We start from the raw sequence: 15,682 nt of genomic DNA, 5'->3' as shown, positions 1-15,682 counted from the left end.
TGGAGTATTGTAAGGACTGAGACAGTATGTACAGAGCACTTAGAGCAGCATCAGGCACTAGGAGTGCTGATAACAGGTGGGGGAATCTAGGTTCAGAGAGGTGAGGCACTAGCCCAAGGTCACACAGCAAGAAAGGCAGGTGACACCTGAGCTAAGCTCCCTGTGGCACACTAGCTCTTGAGTGTGGGTGGGAGGCCACTGGCTCTCAGGTGAAGGGATTTCTCTGCACCTGGCCTTGGGGTCAGGACACATAGAAAAGGGCCAGTGTTGCTGATGACCTTTGACCCAAAGGGACCTGGGTTCTCTTAGATGAGGGCTCCACCATCAGTCTCAGCATTAAAACCAACCCTCGCTGAATTTCTGAACCCTGAGGCAGTGCAGGCCCTTTCACCTGCTTTTTATCATCTTGGCCCCACTCCCTGAAAGCACTGCTGGCATGCAGTTCCTGAGGTCCAAGGCCTGGCAGCGCTGAGGGGTAACAGGCCAAGCAGTGTCCTTGATACCCAGATTGGGCTCTTTCTGCTGTGTCAAGATCTGTGGTCTTTGAGCCCTCAGGCCCGCGTACCACCTCTTTCCACTAACTCAACAGGAGGCAGGCCGAAGTCCTCCTTCCCTTGCCTGCTGGCCCTGCCCCCTCACACCACTGCCTGGCAAAGGTGCCTTAACCCTTGGCCCCCTCCCGGCAGGGCACCTGCTGCCCTCCTAGAGAACGTGAGCTGTCAGGAGTTCAGCGTTGGCTCAGCCTGAAGGTGTCCCAGCCCTACCCCCTGCACGCACGCACCTCTGTGGGTAGACAACGAGCAGCAGCTGCCTTCATGACCTTCCTCAGGACGCCTGAGGTCAGAGCCATGCCCGGACCAAAATGGTGAAGGTACCAGTGGGACCTGGCATGGGTAGAGACCAGGGCTACTGAGCTCCCCAGCCCCGAGGCCCACTGGTTGGGAAAACCCACCTCACCGGAATAGGTCACAGCACACGGTGGACCCAGAAGATGAGCTCTGAGCATGGAGACCTGCCCTCTCCTACCCGACTTCCCCATAGTGCAGTTAGCTAGTGTCGCTGTGACTGGAGGCTGCCTGGGTGGTGTAGTTCCTGGAACCAGGAGGGGGCCCCCTATATAAGCTGTAACCCCGCCTTGGTGAAATTAGACCTGCGCCACGAGCCTTGTCTCCGGTGCCTGCTTTTGTGGGGACATCGCCTCATCATTCAGGACCCCTGACCTGCAACATCTGGCACCCAAACAGGGACCTGGCAAGCTGCGAGCAGGTGAGTGACTCTGCACCAAGCACCATGGGAAACATTCCTCTCCATGCAAGGGCTCCCCAGATGAAAGTTCTTACAGCATTGTTGCAGAGGAGGGGGGTCAAAATGAGTGAATCCACTGCTCGTCAAGTGTGGGATGAGATCAAGGAGATAGCGCCATGGATTATGGCCGACTCTCTTTGGGACGCTGCAACATGGGAGCGGGCGCTGTATCTTGCTCGAAAGGCAGACGTGCAAGAGGGACGAGTCTTTTCAAGCCCCTTTTCTCCAGTCATAATGGGGATTAGATACTGTCTGGTGGGCTCTAGTGAGACCACTGACCCCCCGCAAAACATCTTAATACCTGAGAAGGGAAGGGATGAAGATGAGGAGGGGTTCCTAAAACCCATTCCCCCACCGAGCCTAGTGAGAAGGAAACAGGGCAGAGGAGGTGTCCGTCCCCTCCTCCCAAGGAGAAACCACCCCCCGAGAAAGATACAGAGCGAGGGAGATCTCGATCCCCACCTCCTCAAGCTCGGAGGCTGTACCATAGCCTCCCCTCCACCGAAGAAACGAAAGGCAGCCCTCCCCCTGGTCTCCACCCGAACAAGAGCCAGCAAAAGGTCCTTGGAGGTCCTCAGGGACTTCCGCCCCTAATCTTGATATGAGCAGAAGGCCGACTGGCAGCTGGTACAAAGACTGGTATGAGCAGGCCTGCGAAAAACGCGACCTGGGCATGAAACAGATGGCCAGCCAGCCAGAGGCTTACCCGGTAAACCTTAACCCCACACCAGCCAGGCCATTACAATGGTACCCTCACCCTCTAGACATGATCAAGCAGTGGAAAGACGCCATAGACGAGGGTAGTGTACATGGTCCCTTTACCCAGCAAGTGCTGGAGACACTGAGCATGGACCTAAATACCCCAACTGATAGGAAACAGCTTATGGGAGGCGCTCTCCCGACGGAGACTTCCTCCTGTGGAGGCAGCTTTCTAGGAGGAAGCCGAGCAGCAGGGAGAGAAATTACAGGGCGGGCGTTCAGCTGCCCACGTAGTCCTTGCAAGGAGAAAGGCAGTTTGCACCCCCAGCCGCCCAGGCGCAGGGGCCTCCCCAGTATTTCGACCAAGTCACAAGAGCCGTGCGTAAACTCCCCCAAAGAGGGAGTGAACAGTCGCTAGTTAAAAGTGAGACAAAAGGCTGGTGAGGACTTTGCCTCGTTTTTGTACCGATTACAACAGGCAGTTGAAAGGAGGGTGACCCATGCAGGGGCAGCCGAGGCGCTAGTGAAACAACTGACGTGGCGCGGGAGTTGTACCTCGGGGTGTCAAGCCGCCGCCCTGGCGGAAGCCCTGGGCTGCTCACTTGTCAGTAAGCCGAACTAAGAAGAAACAGTCACTGCCGAAGGGCAACAGTGCCCCCTGTTGGGTGTGTGCAGGCAGTGGCCACCGGTCTAGGGAGGACCCCAATAGGAAGGCACCCCGGCCTCCTTCACCATGTCACAAGGGCTTTCACTGGGCCAAAGACTGCAACTCCAAAACAGACAAACCGGGTAACCCCCTGAAGCTAAAAGGGAAGCCTTTAAACTACAAGGGGGGTAACCCTCAGCCCTGCGAGTAAGGGGGACCCCAAACATCTGCAGCAGAGCCGGGAAGGAGACCACCCCACACAGAGATGATCATCAAAGGAATATCCAAGAGAGGGGACCCCCCCCCTCCCAGATAATGTGGACAGTCCCAGTCTCTAGAAAGAAGACAGAACTGACCCTCCACCTGGGCCCTTCTCCAGAGATTCCATTCACACGTCTTGTAGATACCGGAGCAGACGTCTCCATACTTAGAGCATCAGAGGTCCCTGCCTCGTTGTGGGCACTAGAGGAAGGACCTGTAAGTACAGGAGTAGTAGGGGAAAGGACCAGTAAGAGAGGGAAATGCCCCCTGCGTTGGAGAGACTTAGACAATCAGTCCGGGTTTTTCCAACCACTAGTGTTGAGTGATCTCAATAAGACATTGTGGGGGAGAGATGTTGTGGGATTAATGGGATTAATATATAAATCAAGTAATATAGAAATCAAATGGACAAATACACATGACTTGATTGTTTTTCCCACAACTCTTGATGTGTGATCAAAAACAGAATGATGAGAACCAAAGCAGTTCTCACGGCTCAGGGCTGCCCTCACATGGTTTCTGTGTCCTTGGGAAGCATCAGGTCCTTGGGCTAGACTCAAGGCCAGATAATGATGTTTAAGTTCATTTTAGCTTAATTTGCTCAATAAATGTGAGAAGTGCCTTTTCGGCATTACTCTTGTGCAGTGAAGCCTTGAGTCCCCTGGCTGGTCCCTTCAGATCTTCGATATCTCATCGTGTCTTCCCCCTTGTCTGCAGGTCAGGAGCAGGGAGGGACCGACAGATGTCCACTCCGATATGGAGTTAGTTATGACCGCCAATGATAAGCCCTTCTTTGACCACATCATGGCTACCCAGAAGATGCATGGGAGAGACCTCAGTGATAGGCTTCAATTCAGAGAGCCCCCACCACCACAATTCTAAGGGCCAGTGCTCTACCCGTTACCCCACCTGACCCCATAAAATTACAGTGGGAAGACACCTCACTGGTGTGGGTTGAACAGTGGCCATTGCCAAAGCAAAAATTACTAATTTTACACCACCTTGTTGAGGAACAATTCCACTTGAAACATACTGAACCTTCCCTCAGTCCCTACAATACCACAGTGTTTGTAATAGAAACAAGGCGAAGGGAAATGGGGACTCCTGCATGATCTAAGGGCCATCAACCGAATCACGCAGAGAATGGGCACTCTCCAACCCCGCCTCCCCAATCTCTCCGCGGTCCCTATCACTTGGCACATAGCTATGCTAGATGTTAAAGACTGTTTTTTCTCTATACCGTTGCACCCAGATGATTGTGCCAAATTTGCATTTACCGTCCCCTCCCTTAATAATGCTACTCCTCCCAAGAGATATCACTGGACTATTTTACCTCAAGGCATGAAAAATAGCCCTACCCTATGTCAACATTTTGTTGCTCACGCAGTTAGACCCCTGGGAACGGAGTTGTCCAGCGGCACCGTCCATTACATGGATGACCTCTTATTGGCACATCCATCTAAGACAACTCTCAGGGCCCTCCCCTCTAAGCCCCTCTACAAGTCTTAAACAATGCGGGCTCACAGTTGCCTCTGAGAAAATATAGGCACTCCCGCCTTACACCTCCCTTGGGGCCATTATATCCCCCACCACGGTGTCACCTGGTGCACCTAAAATACAACCCCCAGAGGTGCTCACATTGAGCAGTCTCCAGAGCTCCCCTGGGCTCATGAATTGGCTCCATCCCTTCCTCACCTTACCTGTGACTCTTGAAAGGTGATCCCGAGCCTGCCTCCCCTAGAACAATGACTCCAGCAGCCTGGACCGCTCTTCATACTCTGAATACTTCCTTACAACATGTCACTCTCCGCAGATATGACCCCCAGTTACCCTTACTGGCACTCATCTTCCCCACAAAGGGTCTGCCTACAGGTATGCTCTTCCAAAAGGGCCCCTTACAGTGGGTACCCATAAGTGACAGCACTAGTTCCAAAATATCACCCTTTATACCTAATGTAGCTAAGTTAGGCTTGAAACTGAGGGCACAGTGCTTGCATACGTGGGAGAAAGAACCAGATACCATCGTCTCCCCCATTTTGCTTCCCGTGTTTAATTCTTTAATTACAACTAACGCTGTGATTGCTGCCATGGTAGATGGCTTCCCTGGTCAAATAGACAACCACTATCCCTCACACAAACTCATTCAAGCCCTGTCACTCCTTGACCTCAGCCCCCTCCTAACACAAGCCCAGCCTATTCCCAAAGCCACCTCGGTGTTCACCGATGCTTATAAAAGACAGTATGGGATCGTCATCCAACAAGCCCCTGGCAAATCACGTGCCCTCTACAAGCCACACTTACTCTGTGCAGCTTGCTGAACTGTCCACAGTACTCCTTGCCTTCCAACTCCTCTCCAAGGAACCCATCAATCTGTCCTGTGACAGCATGTACGGAGTACAGACCCTTGCCGCACTCCCCCTTTCCTCGTTCACACCTACCCGCCTGCCCCTTGATCAGACTCTGTTTGTTTTATAGCAGCGCTTAGAAGCCCGAAAACACCCACACTATGTCCATCACTTATACTCACACTCCAACCTCCTTGGGCCACTTGCCTGTGGCAATGACACCATAGGTAGGCTCATAGCAGTAGTTGAGCCCCTCCAACAGGCACGCGAGCTCCATCATAAGTTCCACCTCTCTGCCTCAGCACTCCACAACCTCCTGCCCCAACTCTCCATACCCACCTGCAAACATTTGGTTCAAGCTTGCAAACCTGTGCCCCTCTCCTGCCACTGGGCCCCCTCGCTCCAGCGGGAGTAAACCCTCGGGGGCTATGCCCCAACAGCCTCTAGCAAATGGATATCACACACCTGTCTTCCTGTGACCGCTATAAATATTGCCATGTAATTATGGATACATTTTCCCACTTCGTTTATGCGCCATGCAGGACATCTGAAAAAACAGCAGACGCCATTCAGGTTTTGAAGCCAACTATGCTTTGCACGGGAGTCCCATGGGCCCTGAAAACAGACAACAGCCCAGCATATGCTAGTGCCCAGTTCAAGCGCTTTTGCCAGTCCTGGCACATTTCTCATACCAGTGGCATCCCCTACAATCCCCAAGGGCAGACCATCATCAAAAGAGCCAACAGGATGCTCAAAGGACAATTGAAAAAGGGGGGAGGTGAGGGCAGGTCACCACAGGAGAAGATTGCGGCAGGCGCTCTTCACCCTCAACTTTTTGACTTTCGATACTGAGTGGCTCACACCAGCATATAAAGATTGGGGGCATATGCAGCAATTCACACCTCAACCTCTAGTGCTGTGGTGAGACCCACTAACCAATCAGTTGTGGGGCCTGTGTACCCTATTAATGCGAGGGTGAGGCTTTGCTTGTATTTTCCCAGAGTCCAGGAACTCTGTGGGGAAGTTGGGGTTCCTGTGGCCAGGATCCTCACTGAACTTAAACCACCTGATGATGTCACTGGCCTGTGGCTGGGCTGCCGCTTCCACACCTTTAGGCAATAAGCTATTATTGCGCTATACAGAGAGCTGGCCCAGTGCCCTGGGCGGAGGCAGAGACGCTAGTGTTCGACCTACTGTTGGGAGAAAAAGCCGGGTAATAAACCCTTTCACCCCAAAGAACGTTTTGCCCTCAGTTTCTTTGGTCACATTGAATCCATAGTGAATTTGCCTGGGGCTGAAGCGCATTGGCAAGACAAACGCTTTTTTTGCTGATGTGTGAGATTATTACCGCTCTGCCCATGCTAGCTCAGCCCCTGAGGGCTTGTGGGCTGTCCTTAGACACCCTCCTATTCTGGTCCCTGTCTCTTCAACAGCCCCGTACTCCCTCTGTACAGTTCCAGTCCGACCTCAGACCTTCCTCAGATGTGGGCTGAAGGGATAGTCTCCCCCTACGTAACACCCCAGAGGGGATTTCCTTCTGCATACAGCCTCCCATTAATAACGTGCCGCTCCTAAGCCTGCCTGTCCCCCTGGGGATGTTACATTCTATTACGTGTCTGTAGCGATGTCTGGACTTCATCGTCTGTAGTTGATGTCTCTTATGACCCATGGTCACCTATGTCATGGCCGGCCCTAAGTGGGACATTCCCCAGACAGTCTGTGAATTGTTCTTGGGCAAGTCCCAGCCCTGGATGCTGGACCCCCCCGATTTGCCAACCTGTGGCCCACAGCCTGCCTCACCCTTATTACCCACATCTCCCATCCCATGGAACCCCTGCAGGCGCACCTACCCTGCTTGCTTAATACCCCTCTCAGTTCTGTGGTGCCCTTTGGAAATGACTCACAGCCCCCTCTGACATCCCATACTGGCACAAACCCCCTGAGGGCTATAGCACCACCATCTTAGGCTCCTGGCATGCCCGTAGCCCCCATTCCTGCATAGATCTCTGTCCCTCTTGCCTTTGCAGGACTCAGTCTGGCCTCCTCTGGCAATATGGCAGGGACGTATGACCTAAACGCCACGCACCCTGCAGTAATTCCACAGAACTGCTTGTTACTAACCGCACCTATCATGAAGCCTTTAACCTTTCAGCCAGTGTCTGGGTCAGGCCCCCTTTCTTCTTTATGGCGTCCAATAATATGAATGATACCCTTGGCTGTTCCGATCCAAGAGAGAACTGTACTTTGTGCAGCTGCTGGAAAGCGACTATTTCCTCAGGAGTCCACCTTGTGCAGCCGCCCGCTTCTGTCTGGATACCAGTGAATGAATCCTACTGGGAGGGACCACTTCAAGAAGACTCCTCTAGAAATTTCCCCCTCTCTGTCTGCTCCAAACAAGACCTTGACGTCGGTCTCATAATCTTGCTAATATCTACCATCGTCACTGCACGTGCAGCAGTAGCCACAGCTGCAACCAGTTTAGTCCAATCTGATCTTACAGCCACTGCAGTAGAACAGATAGTGAGCCAGACGGCCTCTGCCTTGGAAACCCAGAATTTAATGAACACTCAGCTCCACACTGCTGTACGTAATCTACAACAGCAGGCAGATCTCCTTGCAGAAGATGTGAAGGCGCTTTGGGAGGTGACTCATTTCCCTTGTGACGCCAGATTTCCCTCGTACTGTCTGACCCCTTATGCTACGCACCTGAACAGGTCTGCATACAGGCAGAATTTGTCTCAGATCATCCTAGGCCCCTGGTCTCCACGTCCCCTCCACCTCATGAGGCAATTGTCCAGTCAGCTAGTGCAGCTCAACACCACCAGCGTAGATCGTGTGAAACTTGATGATCTCTCTTCTTTCTTCTCCGAAGTGTGGTCCAAGGCTATGAGCTGGCTCTCTCCTTCTACCCTTTTCCTATATGGCGTTTGGCTTTAGCTTGCCTCCTAGGCTTCCTGGGGATACACTTCACAGACACAAAGTAAAAGAAGCCCTGTTAACAGAAGCCCTTTCAGCTCACATAAAAACAGAAGGGAGAGATGTGGGTAGACAACGAGCAGCAGCTGCCTTCATGACCTTCCTCAGGACGCCTGAGGTCAGAGCCATGCCCGGACCAAAATGGTGAAGGTACCAGTGGGACCTGGCATGGGTAGAGACCAGAGCTACTGAGCTCCCCAGCCCCGAGGCCCACTGGTTGGGAAAACCCACCTCACCGGAATAGGTCACAGCACACGGTGGACCCAGAAGATGAGCTCTGAGCATGGAGACCTGCCCTCTCCTACCCGACTTCCCCATAGTGCAGTTAGCTAGTGTCGCTGTGACTGGAGGCTGCCTGGGTGGTGTAGTTCCTGGAACCAGGAGGGGGCCCCCTATATAAGCTGTAACCCCGCCTTGGTGAAATTAGACCTGCGCCACGAGCCTTGTCTCCGGTGCCTGCTTTTGTGGGGACATCGCCTCATCATTCAGGACCCCTGACCTGCAACATCTGGCACCCAAACAGGGACCTGGCAAGCTGCGAGCAGGTGAGTGACTCTGCACCAAGCACCATGGGAAACATTCCTCTCCATGCAAGGGCTCCCCAGATGAAAGTTCTTACAGCATTGTTGCAGAGGAGGGGGGTCAAAATGAGTGAATCCACTGCTCGTCAAGTGTGGGATGAGATCAAGGAGATAGCGCCATGGATTATGGCCGACTCTCTTTGGGACGCTGCAACATGGGAGCGGGCGCTGTATCTTGCTCGAAAGGCAGACGTGCAAGAGGGACGAGTCTTTTCAAGCCCCTTTTCTCCAGTCATAATGGGGATTAGATACTGTCTGGTGGGCTCTAGTGAGACCACTGACCCCCCGCAAAACATCTTAATACCTGAGAAGGGAAGGGATGAAGATGAGGAGGGGTTCCTAAAACCCATTCCCCCACCGAGCCTAGTGAGAAGGAAACAGGGCAGAGGAGGTGTCCGTCCCCTCCTCCCAAGGAGAAACCACCCCCCGAGAAAGATACAGAGCGAGGGAGATCTCGATCCCCACCTCCTCAAGCTCGGAGGCTGTACCATAGCCTCCCCTCCACCGAAGAAACGAAAGGCAGCCCTCCCCCTGGTCTCCACCCGAACAAGAGCCAGCAAAAGGTCCTTGGAGGTCCTCAGGGACTTCCGCCCCTAATCTTGATATGAGCAGAAGGCCGACTGGCAGCTGGTACAAAGACTGGTATGAGCAGGCCTGCGAAAAACGCGACCTGGGGATGAAACAGATGGCCAGCCAGCCAGAGGCTTACCCGGTAAACCTTAACCCCACACCAGCCAGGCCATTACAATGGTACCTTCACCCTCCAGACATGATCAAGCAGTGGAAAGACGCCATAGACGAGGGTGGTGTACATGGTCCCTTTACCAAGCAAGTGCTGGAGACACTGCGCATGGACCTAAATACCCCAACTGATAGGGAACAGCTTATGGGAGGCGCTCTCCCGACGGAGACTTCCTCCTGTGGAGGCAGCTTTCTAGGAGGAAGCCGAGCAGCAGGGAGAGAAATTACAGGGCGGGCGTTCAGCTGCCCACGTAGTCCTTGCAAGGAGAAAGGCAGTTTGCGCCCCCAGCCGCCCAGGCGCAGGGGCCTCCCCAGTATTTCGACCAAGTCACAAGAGCCGTGCGTAAACTCCCCCAAAGAGGGAGTGAACAGTCGCTAGTTAAAAGTGAGACAAAAGGCTGGTGAGGACTTTGCCTCGTTTTTGTACCGATTACAACAGGCAGTTGAAAGGAGGGTGACCCATGCAGGGGCAGCCGAGGCGCTAGTGAAACAACTGACGTGGCGCGGGAGTTGTACCTCGGGGTGTCAAGCCGCCGCCCTGGCGGAAGCCCTGGGCTGCTCACTTGTCAGTAAGCCGAACTGAGAAGAAACAGTCACTGCCGAAGGGCAACAGTGCCCCCTGTTGGGTGTGTGCAGGCAGTGGCCACCGGTCTAGGGAGGACCCCAATAGGAAGGCACCCCGGCCTCCTTCACCATGTCACAAGGGCTTTCACTGGGCCAAAGACTGCAACTCCAAAACAGACAAACAGGGTAACCCCCTGAAGCTAAAAGGGAAGCCTTTAAACTACAAGGGGGGTAACCCTCAGCCCTGCGAGTAAGGGGGACCCCAAACATCTGCAGCAGAGCCGGGAAGGAGACCACCCCACACAGAGATGATCATCAAAGGAATATCCAAGAGAGGGGACCCCCCCCTCCCAGATAATGTGGACAGTCCCAGTCTCTAGAAAGAAGACAGAACTGACCCTCCACCTGGGCCCTTCTCCAGAGATTCCATTCACACGTCTTGTAGATACCGGAGCAGACGTCTCCATACTTAGAGCATCAGAGGTCCCTGCCTCGTTGTGGGCACTAGAGGAAGGACCTGTAAGTACAGGAGTAGTAGGGGAAAGGACCAGTAAGAGAGGGAAATTCCCCCTGCGTTGGAGAGACTTAGACAATCAGTCCGGGTTTTTCCAACCACTAGTGTTGAGTGATCTCAATAAGACATTGTGGGGGAGAGATGTTGTGGGATTAATGGGATTAATATATAAATCAAGTAATATAGAAATCAAATGGACAAATACACATGACTTGATTGTTTTTCCCACAACTCTTGATGTGTGATCAAAAACAGAATGATGAGAACCAAAGCAGTTCTCACGGCTCAGGGCTGCCCTCACATGGTTTCTGTGTCCTTGAGAAGCATCAGGTCCTTGGGCTAGACTCAAGGCCAGATAATGATGTTTAAGTTCATTTTAGCTTAATTTGCTCAATAAATGTGAGAAGTGCCTTTTCGGCATTACTCTTGTGCAGTGAAGCCTTGAGTCCCCCTGGCTGGTCCCTTCAGATCTTCGATATCTCATCGTGTCTTCCCCCTTGTCTGCAGGTCAGGAGCAGGGAGGGACCGACAGATGTCCACTCCGATATGGAGTTAGTTATGACCGCCAATGATAAGCCCTTCTTTGACCACATCATGGCTACCCAGAAGATGCATGGGAGAGACCTCAGTCATAGGCCTCAATTCAGAGAGCCCCCCCCCCCCACAATTCTAAGGGCCAGTGCTCTACCCGTTACCCCACCTGACCCCATAAAATTACAGTGGGAAGACACCTCACTGGTGTGGGTTGAACAGTGGCCATTGCCAAAGCAAAAATTACTAATTTTACACCACCTTGTTGAGGAACAATTCCACTTGAAACATACTGAACCTTCCCTCAGTCCCTACAATACCACAGTGTTTGTAATAGAAACAAGGCGAAGGGAAATGGGGACTCCTGCACGATCTAAGGGCCATCAACCGAATCACGCAGAGAATGGGCACTCTCCAACCCCGCCTCCCCAATCTCTCCGCGGTCCCTATCACTTGGCACATAGCTATGCTAGATGTTAAAGACTGTTTTTTCTCTATACCGTTGCACCCAGATGATTGTGCCAAATTTGCATTTACCGTCCCCTCCCTTAATAATGCTACTCCTCCCAAGAGATATCACTGGACTATTTTACCTCAAGGCATGAAAAATAGCCCTACCCTATGTCAACATTTTGTTGCTCACGCAGTTAGACCCCTGGGAACGGAGTTGTCCAGCGGCACCGTCCATTACATGGATGACCTCTTATTGGCACATCCATCTAAGACAACTCTCAGGGCCCTCCCCTCTAAGCCCCTCTACAAGTCTTAAACAATGCGGGCTCACAGTTGCCTCTGAGAAAATATAGGCACTCCCGCCTTACACCTCCCTTGGGGCCATTATATCCCCCACCACGGTGTCACCTGGTGCACCTAAAATACAACCCCCAGAGGTGCTCACATTGAGCAGTCTCCAGAGCTCCCTTGGGCTCATGAATTGGCTCCATCCCTTCCTCACCTTACCTGTGAACATTTAAACCCCCTCTTCCACCTCTTGAAAGGTGATCCCGAGCCTGCCTCCCCTAGAACAATGACTCCAGCAGCCTGGACCGCTCTTCATACTCTGAATACTTCCTTACAACATGTCACTCTCCGCAGATATGACCCCCAGTTACCCTTACTGGCACTCATCTTCCCCACAAAGGGTCTGCCTACAGGTATGCTCTTCCAAAAGGGCCCCTTACAGTGGGTACCCATAAGTGACAGCACTAGTTCCAAAATATCACCCTTTATACCTAATGTAGCTAAGTTAGGCTTGAAACTGAGGGCACAGTGCTTGCATACGTGGGAGAAAGAACCAGATACCATCGTCTCCCCCATTTTGCTTCCCGTGTTTAATTCTTTAATTACAACTAACGCTGTGATTGCTGCCATGGTAGATGGCTTCCCTGGTCAAATAGACAACCACTATCCCTCACACAAACTCATTCAAGCCCTGTCACTCCTTGACCTCAGCCCCCTCCTAACACAAGCCCAGCCTATTCCCAAAGCCACCTCGGTGTTCACCGATGCTTATAAAAGACAGTATGGGATCGTCATCCAACAAGCCCCTGGCAAATCACGTGCCCTCTACAAGCCACACTTACTCTGTGCAGCTTGCTGAACTGTCCACAGTACTCCTTGCCTTCCAACTCCTCTCCAAGGAACCCATCAATCTGTCCTGTGACAGCATGTACGGAGTACAGACCCTTGCCGCACTCCCCCTTTCCTCGTTCACACCTACCCGCCTGCCCCTTGATCAGACTCTGTTTGTTTTATAGCAGCGCTTAGAAGCCCGAAAACACCCACACTATGTCCATCACTTATACTCACACTCCAACCTCCTTGGGCCACTTGCCTGTGGCAATGACACCATAGGTAGGCTCATAGCAGTAGTTGAGCCCCTCCAACAGGCACGCGAGCTCCATCATAAGTTCCACCTCTCTGCCTCAGCACTCCACAACCTCCTGCCCCAACTCTCCATACCCACCTGCAAACATTTGGTTCAAGCTTGCAAACCTGTGCCCCTCTCCTGCCACTGGGCCCCCTCGCTCCAGCGGGAGTAAACCCTCGGGGGCTATGCCCCAACAGCCTCTAGCAAATGGATATCACACACCTGTCTTCCTGTGACCGCTATAAATATTGCCATGTAATTATGGATACATTTTCCCACTTCGTTTATGCGCCATGCAGGACATCTGAAAAAACAGCAGACGCCATTCAGGTTTTGAAGCCAACTATGCTTTGCACGGGAGTCCCATGGGCCCTGAAAACAGACAACAGCCCAGCATATGCTAGTGCCCAGTTCAAGCGCTTTTGCCAGTCCTGGCACATTTCTCATACCAGTGGCATCCCCTACAATCCCCAAGGGCAGACCATCATCAAAAGAGCCAACAGGATGCTCAAAGGACAATTGAAAAAGGGGGGAGGTGAGGGCAGGTCACCACAGGAGAAGATTGCGGCAGGCGCTCTTCACCCTCAACTTTTTGACTTTCGATACTGAGTGGCTCACACCAGCATATAAAGATTGGGGGCATATGCAGCAATTCACACCTCAACCTCTAGTGCTGTGGTGAGACCCACTAACCAATCAGTTGTGGGGCCTGTGTCCCCTATTAATGCGAGGGTGAGGCTTTGCTTGTATTTTCCCAGAGTCCAGGAACTCTGTGGGGAAGTTGGGATTCCTGTGGCCAGGATCCTCACTGAACTTAAACCACCTGATGATGTCACTGGCCTGTGGCTGGGCTGCCGCTTCCACACCTTTAGGCAATAAGCTATTATTGCGCTATACAGAGAGCTGGCCCAGTGCCCTGGGCGGAGGCAGAGACGCTAGTGTTCGACCTACTGTTGGGAGAAAAAGCCGGGTAATAAACCCTTTCACCCCAAAGAACGTTTTGCCCTCAGTTTCTTTGGTCACATTGAATCCATAGTGAATTTGCCTGGGGCTGAAGCGCATTGGCAAGACAAACGCTTTTTTTGCTGATGTGTGAGATTATTACCGCTCTGCCCATGCTAGCTCAGCCCCTGAGGGCTTGTGGGCTGTCCTTAGACACCCTCCTATTCTGGTCCCTGTCTCTTCAACAGCCCCGTACTCCCTCTGTACAGTTCCAGTCCGACCTCAGACCTTCCTCAGATGTGGGCTGAAGGGATAGTCTCCCCCTACGTAACACCCCAGAGGGGATTTCCTTCTGCATACAGCCTCCCATTAATAACGTGCCGCTCCTAAGCCTGCCTGTCCCCCTGGGGATGTTACATTCTATTACGTGTCTGTAGCGATGTCTGGACTTCATCGTCTGTAGTTGATGTCTCTTATGACCCATGGTCACCTATGTCATGGCCGGCCCTAAGTGGGACATTCCCCAGACAGTCTGTGAATTGTTCTTGGGCAAGTCCCAGCCCTGGATGCTGGACCCCCCCGATTTGCCAACCTGTGGCCCACAGCCTGCCTCACCCTTATTACCCACATCTCCCATCCCATGGAACCCCTGCAGGCGCACCTACCCTGCTTGCTTAATACCCCTCTCAGTTCTGTGGTGCCCTTTGGAAATGACTCACAGCCCCCTCTGACATCCCATACTGGCACAAACCCCCTGAGGGCTATAGCACCACCATCTTAGGCTCCTGGCATGCCCGTAGCCCCCATTCCTGCATAGATCTCTGTCCCTCTTGCCTTTGCAGGACTCAGTCTGGCCTCCTTTGGCAATATGGCAGGGACGTATGACCTAAACGCCACGCACCCTGTAGTAATTCCACAGAACTGCTTGTTACTAACCGCACCTATCATGAAGCCTTTAACCTTTCAGCCAGTGTCTGGGTCAGGCCCCCTTTCTTCTTTATAGCGTCCAATAATATGAATGATACCCTTGGCTGTTTCGATCCAAGAGAGAACTGTACTTTGTGCAGCTGCTGGAAAGCGACTATTTCCTCAGGAGTCCACCTTGTGCAGCCGCCCGCTTCTGTCTGGATACCAGTGAATGAATCCTACTGGGAGGGACCACTTCAAGAAGACTCCTCTAGAAATTTCCCCCTCTCTGTCTGCTCCAAACAAGACCTTGACGTCGGTCTCATAATCTTACTAATATGTACCATCGTCACTGCACGTGCAGCAGTAGCCACAGCTGCAACCAGTTTAGTCCAATCTGATCTTACAGCCACTGCAGTAGAACAGATAGTGAGCCAGACGGCCTCTGCCTTGGAAACCCAGAATTTAATGAACACTCAGCTCCACACTGCTGTACGTAATCTACAACAGCAGGCAGATCTCCTTGCAGAAGATGTGAAGGCGCTTTGGGAGGTGACTCATTTCCCTTGTGACGCCAGATTTCCCTCGTACTGTCTGACCCCTTATGCTACGCACCTGAACAGGTCTGCATACAGGCAGAATTTGTCTCAGATCATCCTAGGCCCCTGGTCTCCACGTTCCCTCCACCTCATGAGGCAATTGTCCAGTCAGCTAGTGCAGCTCAACAACACCAGCGTAGATCGTGTGAAACTTGATGATCTCTCTTCTTTCTTCTCCGAAGTGTGGTCCAAGGCTATGAGC

General features: G+C 52.6%; 1 long non-coding RNA gene across 2 annotated transcripts in view; it reads left to right on the top strand.

The window, feature by feature from the left end:
- The first annotated feature begins 668 nt into the window (after nucleotides 1–668).
- The window catches only part of LOC140849666 (uncharacterized), a 32,831-nt gene continuing 17,817 nt past the window's right edge, over nucleotides 669–15,682 (top strand). The window contains exons 1-3 of one of the 2 annotated variants that reach the window (XR_012131821.1): nucleotides 669–871; nucleotides 1,149–1,266; nucleotides 3,629–8,777. This is a non-coding gene — a long non-coding RNA (uncharacterized lncRNA). Of the gene's footprint in view, nucleotides 1,267–3,628; nucleotides 8,778–15,682 lie in introns of both variants that reach the window. The other variant, XR_012131820.1, reaches the window with a different exon arrangement.

Source organism: Manis javanica, chromosome 5 (genome assembly GCF_040802235.1).
Source record: "Manis javanica isolate MJ-LG chromosome 5, MJ_LKY, whole genome shotgun sequence".
NCBI lineage: Eukaryota > Metazoa > Chordata > Mammalia > Pholidota > Manidae > Manis > Manis javanica.
The sequence above is the reverse complement of the archived record's forward strand: the minus strand, read 5'-3'. Positions and strand labels throughout refer to the sequence as shown.